We start from the raw sequence: 16,944 nt of genomic DNA, 5'->3' as shown, positions 1-16,944 counted from the left end.
TTTGACTAAGTGAGACATCATGGATTGGGAGGCTGTACTTCTGTAACATCCATTTTAGTTGAATCTGATAATATCCCAAGTCCAGAAAGTTTGTCAAAATTTAGAATTTCATCATTGGTAACAAGAAATTTAGAAAATATCAGAACGATTTGAGAACACAACATTTGATGAATTTGGGTACTTCCCGGAAAGGGTTTCAAAATTGTGTGTTGGGATTTTCGAACGGCAGGGATGGAGGTTGAATCATTTTGGTTGTTGAGAGAGGTGGCAGGACAAGGATACAGAGAACAATCAGGTGGTTGATTGTGTTTCCCAGTTGACAGCAAGGAATAACAAGAAATGTTACTTACAGAATAATTCACCTGTGCTAGATCTCTCAGACCAGTCACGTTCATAGGGTAACCACAAGGGATAACATGCATGGGTATATTTTTTTGCAGGGATATGATAGGGATAAATTGACTTGAGTGGGACCTTGAAAGGGAAAGGGGATTAGAAGCCAATATGACAGTAGAAAGAAGGATGAGGCGAATCTGGGTGGAGAGGCAGGAATTATTTTGGCAAAATAAAAGATGAAGGCTTGATCCAGGAGGCAACTCCTTTGTAGCTTTGATAGGTGAGGATTCCAGTTGCAATAGGAGAAAACTCTGGAGGAAACATGGGAAAAAGAGATGGGGGAGAGTCTGAGTGGGATAATGTAGTCTGCCAGGGTGAGCTGGCTGAGTGAACTTGGCAGGAATAATAGGCCTTTGGGGGTACTTACTAAGGGAGGAATGTGGTAAAAGATGTTGCCAAAAAATGGGGCTTTCTAACGTGGTATCCATGATTGGTTACAACAGGGGGTCCCCAAGCTTAGATATTTGCTTGCGCTAGTATTTTTTTTTCTTTTTTTTTTTTTTTTGACAAGAAGACAGAGGGGACATGGATGTTCGGGGTATCGCACCCAAAACAACGCCCGCTTGATGCTAATTTAGTAGCTTCATCAATAAGTTAATTTTGGACACCTCTGATTCATCAGGAATATCAGGAAATACAAATTTGTTTACCTGTCTACCCATAGAAGATAACTTTAGTGCCTTTGTCGAGGATTCCCACCAATTGTGCTGGGTAGAAAACTTCCTTTTTGTCCTTTACCAAAGGAAAATTGGGCCAGAACAAGCTCTTTGAAGATTTTCGGATCAAAAGGTTCAAACCCTTCAACTATGCTACAGTGGAGTGACTCACCAATTGATGATCCACAAAGACTAATCTTGAACTCATCAGAACCACTTGATTCTATCCGTGGCTAATAAAGATTGGTCAAAAAAAATAATATTATTGCAACAGAAAAAAAAACTACAGAGTATGCAAAAGAGTTTGTAAATTAGTAAAACAAAACTAGATAAATGGTTGGAAATAAGCGATCAAAAATGTATATTACATTAACAGTATATGAAAGAAACCAAATATAATCAAAGTATGCAATAAAATAACAAAAATTGAAATAACAAAACCATTGTAAAAAGATAAAACTAAAAGAAGAGAGTAAGAGCAGTTAAAAGAAATAGAACATTTTAAAATTCAGTAAGATGTTATAAGAGAAATGAAGGACAGCATGCAACTCCACTTATCTTTTTGTTTTTCAGTAAATTAGAGTTAATACAGTTAACATTAACAGCCTTTTAGAGTTAATATTATTAATAACTAGCTGTTGGGGTGGCGCTTCGCGCCACCCCAACACCTAGTTGGTGGGGGCGCTTCGCGCCCCCCCCAAGCCCCCCCGCGCGCGTAAGTCGTTACGCGCCATAATAGTTACGCGCCATTGTAGTTGTGTCCCTATGTCCCACCTGTGAATATAGATATATATATATATATATGGTTTTAACTACGTAAAACTTGCGAATATACAACATTCTTTGCTGTCCCATTGTCTTTGCATATAAATAGATTGTCAGGTTATCCCCCTGTTTCCCCCGGTGTCCCCGTTGTAGTTGTGTCCCTGTGTCCCGGTCGTCATTTATATTCCCTGTGTCCCGGGTCCCGGTCATCATTTGTATCCCGGTGTCCCGGTCTGTATATACATTCGTTTTTTAGTTTTGTTTTTCTCCTTTATTTTTTTCCTTTTTTTTTCTTTTTTAGCTTATTTAGATTTTTAGATTTTTTAGTTTTTTTTATTAGTTTTTAGTTTTTATTTCTTTTTAGTTTTTTTGTCCCGGTCGTCATTTATATCCCCCTGTTTCCCCCGGTGTCCCCGTTGTAGTTGTGTCCCTGTGTCCCGGTCGTTATTTATATTCCCTGTGTCCCGGTCGTCATTTGTATCCCGGTGTACCGGTCTGTATATACATTCGTTTTTTAGTTTTGTTTTTCTCCTTTATTTTTTTCCTTTTTTTTTCTTTTTTAGTTTATTTAGATTTTTAGATTTTTTAGTTTTTTTATTAGTTTTTAGTTTTTTTTTTCTTTTTAGTTTTTTTGTAGTTTTTACCTTCTTTTTAGTTTTGTTAATTTTTTTTTTTACTTGTGTCCTGGTCGTCATTTATACTCCCTGTGTCCCGGTGCTTTGTTGATTGCTAATCGAACATTCCTTTTGTCCTGGTCGCTTTCTCTTTGAGTGTCGTCATTTATTTTTTTCTTTTTTAGTTCTTTTAGTTTTTACCTTTTTTAGTTTTTTTTTAGTTTTTAGTTTTTTTAGTTTTTTACCTTTTTTTAGTTTTTTTAGTTTTTTAGCTTTTTTATTTTTTTTATTAGTTTTTAGTTTTTTTGTAGTTTTTGCCTTTTTTTTTAGTTTTTTGTCCTGGTCGCTTTCTCTTTGAGTGTCGTCATTTATTAGTTTTTTCCTTTTTTTTTTTAGTTTTTTATTGGTTTTTACCTTTATTTTAGCTTATTTTTCAGTTTTTTCCTTTTTTTTAGTTTTTTTTTATTTTTTATTTTTTTTAGTTTTTTACCTTTTTTTAGTTTTTTTAGTTTTTTTAGTTTTTTAGCTTTTTTACTTTTTTTATTAGTTTTTAGTTTTTTTTTGTAGTTTTTGCCTTTTTTTAGTTTTTTCAGTTTTTTTTTTAGTTTTTTATTGGTTTTTACCTTTATAGTTTTTTAGTTTTTTAGCTTTTTTATTTTTTTTATTAGTTTTTAGTTTTTTTTGTAGTTTTTGCCTTTTTTGAGTTTTTTCAGTTTTGACGTCACCTAATCCAGTTTTTTCAGGTGACGTCACCTGACACATCCATCCACACATCCATCCACACATCCACAGACAGACAACTTATTTTTATATAGATAGATATGTAGAGTTATAGAGTTAATATTAGAGTTAATACTGTAATACATTAACAGCCTTTTGGTTTTTCTCCCTTGATAGCGACTCCTGATGGAATTGTGGTAGAGAGGAAAAAGTAAAGGGGTATAATAAACTTGCCATATCATATTTGAAGAATTCGATGACAAATTTTGTCATACATTTTCAGATTTTCAAAAATATCACCTTCGGAATTGTTACGCTGTTTCCAGTAATCCCACGTCTGGAGTAACCCCAGCTTCTCCAACTACAAAAAAGCTGACATTTTTTTTTTTTTTTTTGCACCTATGCTAAATTTTTGTATTACCTCTCACTAAAGCTGAATAACTTTTGGCAATATTATGACCTGCATTTCAAAGAAAAAACGACTGCTTATTCTCCAAGCCAAGAGTTGTTTGTTTGTTTTTTTTTTGTTGTTGTTTTTTTTCTGTTTTTTACAAGCAAAAACTTGCAGGGAATACAATCAAATTGGGAAGCAATGTACTTGACGTCATGTTCTGAACAAAACACCTAAATAACAAAATTCTTACTTTTTAAATTTAGGAAATTGCAATTTACTGTATTTTCAGAACATTTCTAGTTAAACTGCATCAAAGAAACCCTCACTCCTCCCCTCAAATTTCTGGATATAGCTCTACGCTAGACGATGAGAATGCTGGTTTTGTAGTTGTGTTCTCAAATTGGTATTAGGAAACCACTATTGACATGTGATGAGTATAAAAAAAAGAATGTAAACCAACAGATTCAGTGACTTTTGGATATAACCATTTAAAATATGTATTTTTAGGTCAAGGGGGGTCAAACATCATAACAGTAAAATTTCATAACTAATAATAAGTGATACAATGAACAAATTACTTGTTTTGATTCAATGAGAAACAAATTAACGAGAAAGACCAAAAGTCGAGACATGAGCTTGATTTTCTAGCATCCCCTGCAAATGTGCCTGAGTGATGGGATTAGGAGATCAATCAGCTTATATGCATTAAAAACCACAAAATGGTAATCAAATCCAAGAAATAACCAGGAATGTAGATTAATAGCAAGAAGGCTGAAACCCTACCAATTCAGTAAAATTAATACCTTAATTAAGCTATTCAAGAATATTGTAATATCATGTAATTAGGAAAAAAATGTTTCTTGACAATCTTTCTGTAAATTTTTTTAAAGAAAATAGTTCAGCTATGTGAATAAAACTTGCAGGGATTTTCAGGATTTGGTATTTGGCAGATTCCTGAAAGATTGACTCACTGGGCTGAATTAATTTCTTTATAATAACAAAAAAAAAATTCTACTAATAAACAAACAAAATTTCACTAGTCCTAAAAAGTAAACCTAATAAATCCTGGAACTAAAACAAAGTTCAAGGACAATGCTCATCAGAAAAACAACTAAAAAAGGTGGTTAGCTTGACAATGGTAGGTACTAATCCCTTTACTATTTCCGAATTTGTTGGGGTTTTATCAAAATTAAATAAGGATAGAAAAAACTTTCCTAACATATTAACATTAACAAAATTATTAAATTGAACTTTGTGTCAATATGTGTAAATTTATGAATGTTAATTTTCAGGGGAATTTCAGAGAGCCAATCTCAGAGTATTTTGGTGAGAAATCTTATTAAATCTAAGAAACTCAGGAATAGTAGAAGTACCAGTTTGTAACATCCAGAATTACTAATATCATTGAAAATACTAACAAGAAGAGTTGATAGTTTATCAGGGAATGCTTTTATTAAATGAATCGGGATATAAATGGGACAAATACTAGTCTTTTTCAGTTTCTGTATTTTTTCTATAATTTGCTTTGCTGAAATTTCCAAGATTTTATCTTTTGCAGTTTCAGGGATTAGCTAGTTTTCGGAGAGACAGGGGAACATTTGCACAATGCTAGCTAGGTGTTTATTAAGCACATTGCCTGTCTGTTCAGGCAAATCATCCAGAAGAGAATCAAGGTTCTTGCACAAGTGACCCCCTATTCATTTCACTTTCTTAAACCATTGCTGAGGTTTGTTCTGTTTTAAGCTATTGAATTTATTGTTACCATAACGAGAAGCAGCACGACGTAATTCTTTCTTTATTTGTTTATGGAGGGTTAAGGCTTCCTCTTTCTTTTTGAGATGATAAAGTTAATTTCAAATGGATTAGTCCTTTTGTATTTCATTTATGTAAGGCTTATCTGAGGAACATACCTTCTTGGTAACCTCAGGAAAATTATGGTAATTTGTCATTAATTTCGTTTGAAACAAACTAACCTTTGAACTAAGATTTACACACACAGAAAACATCATCCCAACTCTCAGACATAATTCAAGATCCAAGACCAAAAAGACCTTGACTTGTTATTGGCTGGTACAAAAATTCCGAAACTGAGTGATTTGTTCTAAAACTAGCAGTGGTTTCAAATGTAACATGACATGACAGCTACCACCAAGAAGGGGGGAGGGTAGTTGGAATATTGTAAGGTTTTAAGGTTGGTGCAAAAAAACATCCAAACTGGTTCCACCTTTTTAGTAGGGAAATCAAGAATTTACTTAAGCTTGTGATCTTTGCACAGATAATTAAGACTCAGTTTTTTGCATCTCTTGCTATAAAGATGCCGGCATTTGGATACTTTGCCGTCACAAATCAAGACTTTATTGTAGCCTGTCATGAAAATTATGATGAGAACAAGCATTATGTTCAGGTGAATAATAAAATGAGCAAATTATCAAATTAGTCTAAGGCCGCGGTAGGCATTTGGGCTTAGTAGAAATCCAAATGATTTCATTGCAATCGCCGAGTCCTGGCACAGGGATAAGGGTAGGAGATAGGCAATCCTTTGGGAAAATTATTACTCCTCCTTCTTTTCTCCCCAGTGGGTGGTCAACTGGGTGTAGCTTTATAAACTCTGAAAACCAGTCATTTTAAGGAGATCTGGAATCTGTGTCTGGACTTCAGAAACTGCAATCATATCAATATGGTTCAATTTCACTGTTGCTTCTAACTCAACTAACTTTTCAAAATGCAAACGTTCAGCGTTTGTAAGGAAGAAAATGGGGAAATTTATCAAACTCTTTAACAAATGATTCCTTCAAAACGCTTTATTCTGGGGATACTTTGGCAGGGTCTAAGTATTAAAAATAATACTGGTATTGGGGAGAACATCCCCTAAAAGGGAAATATTATCATTCTAGGGTATTGTAGGAAGGTTTGTTGTAAGGCTCAAGCTCACCACCCTGGATCAAGAGACTTCTAAACCAGTTTTGAAGTGGGAGGGGAAGAGGTTCACTTTTAAAAGTTGGGGGCAAATTGAGAGAGACATGGGTAAAATTTTGCTCTACTGTAAAGTTTTCTTCAATTAAAGAGGGGGAACTATATCTTTTAGCTGAATAGCTTTGGTAATCAGTGAAGCATTAACTGGTCTATGGTTGGACTTTAAGAGTGAAGCTTTAACTGGGCGATGGAATGGAGTGGATAATTTTTGGGGTGGACTATTTATTACAGGATAATTTTTGCATGTGGGAACTCTCAAACGAGTGTCACACTGGTAGGGTAGCCAGGGGGTATAAAGTGCAAGAGATAGGGGAAAGGTTTCCTGGTGATCGGGGAATAAGTCAAATTGGAAGAGTTCTTCATTTTGAGGGATGGGAAGGCAATATGATGCTGGGAGAGGCAAGTGTGGTGGAGGGTGTATGAGAGGGGAGGGGTCAGGTTTGTTTTAGCAAATAATGGGTCGATTCCAGAACCAGTCAACTTCTTGGACATATGGAGAGGAACGGAGTCAAAAGGAAGTGTTTTTTTTTTGGGAGGAATGTGAGTGAGAGAGGGATTTGGGGATGGTCCAAGTTGAAAAAACTGATTTTGGAGGTTGGGTTGACTGGAGATGCATAAGTACTTGGGGCAAAGGATTGTTTTGAGGGATTGATTCCTGGGGTATACTGCTCTGCATTGGGTACGCAGGGGAATAAGGCTGAAAGTAGAATGGAACATGATCTAGGGGAGGGGGATCATGAATACATTCGGTGCCGATCTTCTACCTAGATATGGCCAAAGGCTAAAGCCTAGATGCTGATTTTGTCCACATGCATTCTTTTTTGTACCTACCTCTCACCAATGGTTGGTCCATAAAGCCAATTTGAATTTGTTTTTACCAGGTTCAATGTTTAGCCTAGATTTATATCCCTAGGGGGAAAGCTGGGATCCAGTAAAATTGAAAGGGGATATAGAATAAATACAACAGAGAAGCATGACATTTGATTTCATTATAACTAGTTTATAACAAGGATCGTGTTTTCTAAAATAAAAAAAAATTACCAGATGTAAGAACAATTCTGGCAACCTTGTTGCAAGGTTCCTTTTCTAAAATATCAACACAAGGAAAAGAGAGTGATAAGATTTAATTCCCTAGTCCAAACATAATTCAAAATACAAAAGCTATATACAAACGTTTATTGATTTTTTTTCTTGGCTTATAAGATGTTGCAAATGAACAAAATCAGAAAAACATTAGCATATAATCCAAAGCTATATTCAAGCATTATGGACAAGGGGTTAGGACACAATCACCATGGTAACGAATATCATACTTGGAAAAAATGTTAAATAGGAGCTTAAATGATTGGCTTATAACTATTTTGCTGTAACTGTAGTTAATTTAAAAGGGGAATCATGCAACACAATCTTCCTCATTCCTGATGGAAATTTCTGATCAATTTTTTTACTTTATTACCTTAAATTGAAGCTCTAGGCCGAGTGAAGAAATGAAGACGAGTTGAAGATTCATGGGCTGCCCAATCATATTTCCAATCAGCATCACTCCTGATTTGAAAGTGTCATGAGAAGTTGCAGAGACAGCATATTTTGACAGTCTATTCCACAGGCTTGTGACTCTGCTTGAAAAGAACTGATTTCTCTGTTGGAGTCTGCATGACATCCTACAGTTTCTTTGAGTGACAAATGGCAGAAGAGGTGGCAGCAAATAAGAATAAATCAGGGACAATGTTTATCAAAGTAAGTTTTAAGGCAGTTATGACATCCCTGCGTTTGTGCCTATATTTTAGACTTGGTAGTTTGAGGCAACAAAGACGTTAACAATAGGGGACTGTTTGGAATTTGCTAATCAATTTTGTTGCTTGCCTTTGGGCTGCTTCTAGGATGAATTTATCTTTTTTTGTAAAAAGGGGATGCAAGTGTCAAGCCAACTTTAAGTTTAAGTGAAACAAAAGCTTTATATAGGGTTGTCATGACTTCTGAAGAGTGGCTGCTGACATTTCTCTTTATTGTTCCTAGGGTCTGGTTAGCTGATGAAGCAGCAATAGCAGCATAGAATCAAATTTAAGTTTCACATCAACCAAGACACCCAGATATCTATCCTTGGGAACTGGCTCAAGTGGTAGGTCATTGAGAGTGTAACCGAAACATAAGTTATTTTCTCCAAAATGAAGGACATGGCATTTAGATGTGTCGAAGCTCAATAACCAGGCATTTGCCCAATTATTAAGTTCATTTGTATCACATTGAAAAACATCTGCATTCCATGAGATGTGAATATTCTGACGTGTTGAGTCCTTTCAGCAAGAAATACCTTAATCTATCAAACAACTTAGTTGTTTATTTCTGCAGCATGTAACTTGACAATCAGTCTCCTGTGGCAGACCCTATCAAAGGATTTGGCTAGGTCAAAGAGGGCAACATCAGCAGGAATTCCCTTGTCAATTAGATCTGTAATAAGATCGTAAGACTGCAGTAAATTTGTGTCAACAGATCTACCACATTGGAAACAATGTTGAGAATAGTGAAGGATGCCATCTTTTCAAGATGTTTAATAATAGTGTCATTAACTATTCCTTCAGTCCCTTTGACAACCAGAGGAGGTAATATTGATTGACCTGTAATTTGCAGCAGAATTTATTTTTCTCTTTTTGAAAACATGAGTTAAGTATGCTTTTTTCCAATCCACCGGAAGTTGTGCAGCTTTGATTGATTTTTGGAAGATTACAGCTAATGTGGCAGCTAGGATATCTTTAGTTTGTTTCAGAAGCCGAGGATGAATACTGTCAAGCCCTTAGATTTATTTACATTAATTGAAGCAAGTTTCTTATTTACCATGCATTCATTTACTTCAATATCTGACATAGCAGTAGTAACAGGGTAGGAAGAGAGTGCAGGGTGGGACATCCTGACCATCAAGAAATACTGAAGGAAATTCTTTGTTCTAAACTTCTACTTTACTTTCAGGTGCAGATATCACATCCCATTTTACCACAAATTTGGAACCGAGTGTCTGCCTGGTTTTTTAGTTGATGCATACCTTCAAAAGAGTTTTGGATTCACCTTAACTTGCTGAGCCAGTTCATTTCCATAATTTGATTTTTATTTTTTAATGTTATTTGTAACAAGATTTCTGGCTACCTGGTATCTTTCAAAGTTAGAGGAGTTCCTATCTTTGCAATAATTTTTCCATGCTTTGGATTTTCTTTGGATGAGATTACAAATAAAAGCAGTTAGATATGGCAGCATTTTAAGCTGTTTAATCATCCTGATGCAAGGAAGTCTCAATTCAGCACTAATTAATAAAGTCTCAAGATCATCATTTCTGGTAAAGCTCCAGTTAAAACATGCTAAATATCTACATACAGCTTTGTAATCAAATCAATAAATGAGCAACACTTATAAGAATTTTGTATGCTGTGAATTTTAATTGGAGAGAGAATTGTAACATGGTTGCTTTTTCCAGGGAGTAGGGGGCAGATAATCATTGCTTATCAATATCTCAGGACTAGAAACAATAAATAGGTCAAGAAGGGGTGGATTCTAATCACTACAAATTCTTGTATGCTCATTTGAGTTTGGTATAGATAATTGTTTGATAGACAAGTTGCAAAGGGAGAACCTGTAGTTTGTGTTTTTGATGACCCATATCCATCAATCCATAAAATTTCTGGCAGGTTGAAATCACCAACTATAATTGTCTCTGAAGATTTGATTTTTAAAACATCAGATACCATTTCCAAAAGGGCGTCTTCGCTAACAATCTGGCTTGAGGAACTAGGGCTAAAGTAGACACATCTAAATCATATTATATTATTGTCAATAGTTATAGTTAACCACACTGCTTCAATCCAAGATCTATAACTGTTTGTGGGGAAGGCCTATTGGGTTCTGACCCATCAGTCAGGGATTGGTGTCCCTGCCCCTAACCAAGCCAAAGAAATTAGTTGGGTTTTGGCCTCGCAAGCAATCCCTACAAAATAATGCACAATAAAGAAACATCAATAGTAGCCTACATCTCTGATCTGACCCTCTCAATGTGTTGACAACTCATGCAAGCCTCCTGAGAAAATTTTCAAATGCAAATAAACCATTTAATATCAGTCTAAGGAATTTGTAGAACCACTTTAGCAATGTAAAAAAAACCTCTTCCATGAAAGCAGGAAGTTTAGATTCAACATGGTCTCCATCTTGTGAGCAAGATGGACAGTTTGTGTCAAAGAGGAAATTACTGGTGATACTACAATATATATATATATATATAAATAAGTTGTCTGTGTGTGTGTGTGTCGACTGACGTCATGTTTGTCGACTGACGTCATTATAAGGATTGAGCTGTATGCGTCATGAAGTTGTTTGTCGACTGACGTCATGTTTGTCAACTGATGAAATTACATACCGGGACACCAGGACACAAATGACGACCGGGACACAGGGAATATAAATGACGACCGGGAACCTCAAAGAGAAATTACAGACTGGAACACCCGGACACAAATCACGACCGGGACACAGGGAATATAAATGACGACCGGGACACAGGGACACAACTACAACGGGGACGCCGGGGGCACAGGCGGGATACATAAATGACGACCGGGACACAGGGATTGTTCGAATAGAAATTACAGACCGGGAAACTGGGACACAAATGACGACTGGGACACCGGGACACAGGGAATATAAATGACAACCAGGACACTCAAAGAGAAATTACAAACTGGGACACCAGGACACAAATGATGACCGGGACACAGGGAATATAAATGACGACCGGGACACAGGGACACATCATTAGAATAATGAGGTATAGATCTGAATACGGATTGTTTTTCCCATGGACAATTATATGTTGCATGTTCAAGAGTCAGTAAAACTGACAATCTATTTATATGCACAGACAATGGGACAGTGAAGAATGTTGTATATTCGCATGTTTTATGTAAAGAGAAAGCGACCAGGACAAAAGGAATATTCGATTACCAATCACCATCAACAAAGCACCGGGACACAGCGAATATAAATGACAACCAGGAAACTCAAAGAGAAATTACAGACTAGGAAACCAGAACACAAATGATGACTGGGACAAAAATGACGACCGGGACACAGGGGATATAAATGACAACCGCGACACTCAAAGAGAAATTACAGACTGGGACGCTGGGACACAAATGACGACCGGGACACAGGGAAACAACAACAACGGGGACGCCAGGGGGCACAGGGGGATATATAAATGACGACGGGGACACAGGGAATGTTCGATTAACAATCACCATCAACAAAGCTCAAGGGCAATCATTAGAATAATGAGGTATAGATCTGAATACAGATTGTTTTTCCAATGGACAATTATACGTTGCATGTTCAAGAGTCGGTAAACCTGACAATCTATTTATATGCACAGACAATGGGATAGCAAAGAATGTTGTATATTCGCAAGTTTTCCGTAGTTAAAAATATATATATATATATATATATATATATATATATATATCTATATATATAAAAATAAGTTGTCTGTGGATGGATGGATGGATGTGTCAGGTGACGTCACCTGAAAAAACTGGATCAGGTGACGTCAAAACTGAAAAAACTAAAAAAAGGCAAAAACTACAAAAAAAACTAAAAACTAATAAAAAAAATAAAAAAGCTAAAAAACTAAAAAAACTATAAAGGTAAAAACCAATAAAAAACTAAAAAAAAAACTGAAAAAACTAAAAAAAGGCAAAAACTACAAAAAAAACTAAAAACTAATAAAAAAAGTAAAAAAGCTAAAAAACTAAAAAAACTAAAAAAAGGTAAAAAACTAAAAAAAATAAAAAATAAAAAAAACTAAAAAAAAGGAAAAAACTGAAAAATAAGCTAAAATAAAGGTAAAAACCAATAAAAAACTAAAAAAAAAAGGAAAAAACTAATAAATGACGACACTCAAAGAGAAAAAAAAGGCAAAAACTACAAAAAAAACTAAAAACTAATAAAAAAAATAAAAAAGCTAAAAAACTAAAAAAACTAAAAAAAGGCAAAAACTACAAAAAAAAACTAAAAACTAATAAAAAAGCTAAAAAACTAAAAAAACTAAAAAAAAGGCAAAAACTACAAAAAAACTAAAAACTAATAAAAAAAATAAAAAAGCTAAAAAACTAAAAAAAACTAAAAAAACTAAAAAAAGGTAAAAAACTAAAAAAACTAAAAACTAAAAAAAACTAAAAAAGGTAAAAACTAAAAGAACTAAAAAAGAAAAAAATAAATGACGACACTCAAAGAGAAAGCGACCAGGACAAAAGGAATGTTCGATTAGCAATCAACAAAGCACCGGGACACAGGGAGTATAAATGACGACCCGGGGGAAACAGGGGGATATAAATGACGACCGGGACAAAAAAACTAAAAAGAAAAAAAAACTAAAAACTAATAAAAAAACTAAAAAATCTAAAAATCTAAATAAGCTAAAAAAGAAAAAAAAAGGAAAAAAATAAAGGAGAAAAACAAAACTAAAAAACGAATGTATATACAGACCGGGACACCGGGATACAAATGACGACCGGGACCCGACACAGGGACACAACTACAACGGGGACACCGGGGGAAACAGGGGGATGTAAATGACGACCGGGACACCGGGACAGGGAATGGTCGATTAGCAATCACCATCAACAAAGCTCAAGGGCAATCATTAGAATCATGAGGTATAGATCTGAATACAGATTGTTTTCCCATGGACCATTATATGTTGCATGTTCAAGAGTCGGTAAACCTGACAATCTATTTATATGCAAAGACAATGGGACAGCAAAGAATGTTGTATATTCGCAAGTTTTACGTAGTTAAAACCATATATATATATCTATCTATATTCACAGGTGGGACATAGGGACACAACTACAATGGCGCGTAACTATTATGGCGCGTAACGACTTACGCGCGCGGGGGGGCTTGGGGGGGCGCGAAGCGCCCCCACCAACTAGGTGTTGGGGTGGCGCGAAGCGCCACCCCAACAGCTAGTATATATATATATATATATATATATATATATATATATATATATATATATATATATATATATATATCTATATTCACAGGTGGGACACAGGGACACAACTACAATGGCGCGTAACTAATATGGCGCTTAACGACTTAAAAACGCGGCGGGCTTGAGGGGGGGGCGAAGGGCCCCCACCAACTAGCTAGTCTATCTATCTATCTATATATATATAAATAAGTTGTCTGTGGATGTGTCTGTCAAGTGACGTCATGTTTGTGTGTTGACTGACGTCATGAAGTTAGTTGTCGTCATTTTTGTTATGACGGTGACGTCATTAAAGATATTTAAGACGTGTTCACGTAGAAATCTATTAATGTTTAACTTTAAAATGACTGATGAACTTACAATGGCAACAGCCCAGGAAGATGCTCAAAGAGTCTATTCCAAAAAACTTGCTGCTGATAGAGACAGTCAGAAAAGAAAGCGTGAAGAGGAATCAAAAGAACAGCAAGGAAACAGGCTTGAGGCTGATAGAGAAAGAAAGAACAAAAAGCGTGCCGAAGAACTACCAGAGCAACGCGAAAGCAGACTTGCTGCTAAAAGAGAAAGTGAAAAAAGAAGGCGTGTCGAGGAACTACCAGAGCACCATGAAACCAGACTTGCTGCTAGTTATTCCGCTGTTATTTCCGCTGACAAAACGCCTCCTGGCCAACATGTGCGTAGATACAATGCTCCAACTATCGACGAAGTGGCAATCGTTATGGTCGGTGATCAGTTTTTACCTCGAGATATTATTCTTCATAAGCGAAACGCTCAGTTGTTAAGAATTGCTGAAACTCATCGATGCTACGATGCCCTACAATATCCTATCATTTTTTGGGATGGAGCCGACGGCTATCACTTTAATATTAAATTGATGAATCCCGCCACTAACAAAGAAATGAATAAAAAATGTAGTGCAATGCATTATTATTCCTATAGACTAATGATTCGGCAGGATGAAGAAAATTATATTTTAAAATGCCGTGAATTGTTTCACCAATTCGTCGTTGATATGTATGCTAAAATTGAATCAGAACGTTTGCTATATATCCGCCTGAATCAGACCAAGCTCCGCTCTGAACAATACATTCATTTGCGAGATGCAGTTATAAATGACGGTAATACCACAAACGTTGGAAGATTAACAATTTTACCTTCGTCATATGCTGGCAGTCCCCGTCATATGCATGAATATGCTCAAGATGCTATTGCGTATGTTCGTCTCTATGGTCGTCCAGATTTATTTATTACATTTACATGTAATCAATCTTGGGACGAGATACTGCAGCTTTTACTTCAAGGACAATCGGCGGTTCATAGACAAAACATTACGGCCCGTGTCTTCCGGCAAAAGTTGAAATCACTGATAAACTACATAGTAAAACTTGAAGTGCTTGGGTCAGTGAGACGCTGGATGTACTCAGTGGAATGGCAAAAACGAGGTTTGCCACACGCACATATACTAATCTGGCTACATAAAAAAATTACTTCGAACGAAATTGATGATGTGATTTCCGCTGAAATACCTGATGAAAGTGTCGATAAGGGGTTACATGATATTATTGTAAAAAATATGATACATGGACCTTGCAGTGCACTGAACGAAAATTCACCTTGCATGGCCAAAGGAAGGTCCACAAAGCAATATCCTCGACTTTTAGTATCCAACACAATTACTGGCAATGATGGTTACCCACAATATAGAAGAAGATCTACTGAAGATGGCGGTAAAACAGCAATAATAAAGAAGCGTAACGGTACCACCATCGAAGTAGATAACCAGTGGGTTGTTCCATATTCCCCATTATTATCAAAAACATCTATCTATATATATAAAAATAAGTTGTCTGTGGATGTGTCTGTCAGGTGACGTCATGTTTGTGTGTTGACTGACGTCATGAAGTTAGTTGTCGTCATTTTTGTTATGACGGTGACGTCATTAAAGATATTTAAGACGTGTTCACGTAGAAATCTATTAATGTTTAACTTTAAAATGACTGATGAACTTACAATGGCAACAGCCGAGGAAGATGCTCAAAGAGTCTATGCCAAAAAACTTGCTGCTGATAGAGACAGTCAGAAAAGAAAGCGTGCCGAGGAATCAAAAGAACAGCAAGGAAACAGGCTTGAGGCTGATAGAGAAAGAAAGAACAAAAAGCGTGCCGAGGAACTACCAGAGCAACGCGAAAGCAGACTTGCAGCTAAAAGAGAAAGTGAAAAAAGAAGGCGTGCCGAGGAACTACCAGAGCACCATGAAACCAGACTTGCTGCTAAAAGAGAAAGTGAAAAAAGAAGGCGTGCCGAGGAATCACAAGAACAGCCAGAAATCAGGCTTGCTGCTGATAGAGAAAGTAAGAAAAGAAAGCGTGCCGAGGAATCAGAGCAACCTGAAAGTTATCGCCTGGCATTCAGGTACAGCCCAGTCGATGATTATAGCTTGAGTAGATGTGTTCAAATCGGGACTATGTCTAAAATTTGTCCCTATTGCAAGGCCTTGAAATTCAATGGTGAAACAATGGGAATGTGTTGCGCCTCAGGAAAAGTTAAACTTCCTCTATTGGCTGCACCATCAGAGCCATTGAAGACTTTTCTTACTGGAACTACGTCAGAATCTAAGCGTTTTTTGTCACAAATCAGAAAATATAACTCATGTTTCCAAATGACGTCGTTTGGAGCCCAAATCGAAAATCCAGATCAATTTATGTCTACTTTCAAAGTAAAAGGCCAAATATATCATAGAGCAGGGTCCCTTCTACCATTCTCAGGCGAGAATCATAAATTTTTACAATTGTACTTCATCAGTGATAGAAATTCTGAATTGAATGCACGTTGTGAAATTTCTCCCAACGTTGAAAGGACAATCGTTTCCCAATTGCAACATCTTTTCCACGAAAATAATAATTTAGTGCGTCTGTTCAAAACAGCCATCGATTTGATGCCTACTGATACGCATAAAATTGTTATTTCCGCTGACAAAACGCCTCCTGGCGAACATGTGCGTAGATACAATGCTCCAACTATCGACGAAGTGGCAATCGTTATGGTCGGTGATCAGTTTTTACCTCGAGATATTATTCTTCATAAGCGAAACGCTCAGTTGTTAAGAATTGCTGAAACTCATCGATGCTACGATGCCCTACAATATCCTATCATTTTTTGGGATGGAGCCGACGGCTATCACTTTAATATTAAATTGATGAATCCAGCCACTAACAAAGAAATGAATAAGAAATGCAGTGACATGCATTATTATTCCTATAGACTAATGATTTGGCAGGACGAAGAAAATTATATTTTAAAATGCCGTGAATTGTTTCACCAATTCGTCGTTGATATGTATGCTAAAATTGAATCAGAACGTTTGCTATATATCCGCCTGAATCAGACCAAGCTCCGCTC

At 36.1% G+C, this 16,944-nt stretch overlaps 1 protein-coding gene across 4 annotated transcripts in view; it reads right to left on the bottom strand.

Annotated features, from left to right (window-relative positions):
* The window catches only part of LOC136026208 (uncharacterized), a 46,853-nt gene that overhangs the window by 14,876 nt on the left and 15,033 nt on the right, over window positions 1-16,944 (bottom strand). For 2 of the 4 annotated variants that reach the window (XR_010617241.1, XR_010617240.1), the window contains exon 2: window positions 1,047-1,285. The exons of 1 other annotated variant lie outside the window; for it this stretch is intronic. The gene's annotated coding sequence lies outside the window, so the exon portion shown is untranslated. Of the gene's footprint in view, window positions 1-1,046; window positions 1,286-7,974; window positions 7,996-16,944 lie in introns of those variants that run through there. One more of the 4 variants, XR_010617242.1, reaches the window with a different exon arrangement.

Source organism: Artemia franciscana, chromosome 4, assembly GCF_032884065.1.
Source record: "Artemia franciscana chromosome 4, ASM3288406v1, whole genome shotgun sequence".
Lineage (NCBI taxonomy): Eukaryota > Metazoa > Arthropoda > Branchiopoda > Anostraca > Artemiidae > Artemia > Artemia franciscana.
The sequence above is the reverse complement of the archived record's forward strand: the minus strand, read 5'-3'. Positions and strand labels throughout refer to the sequence as shown.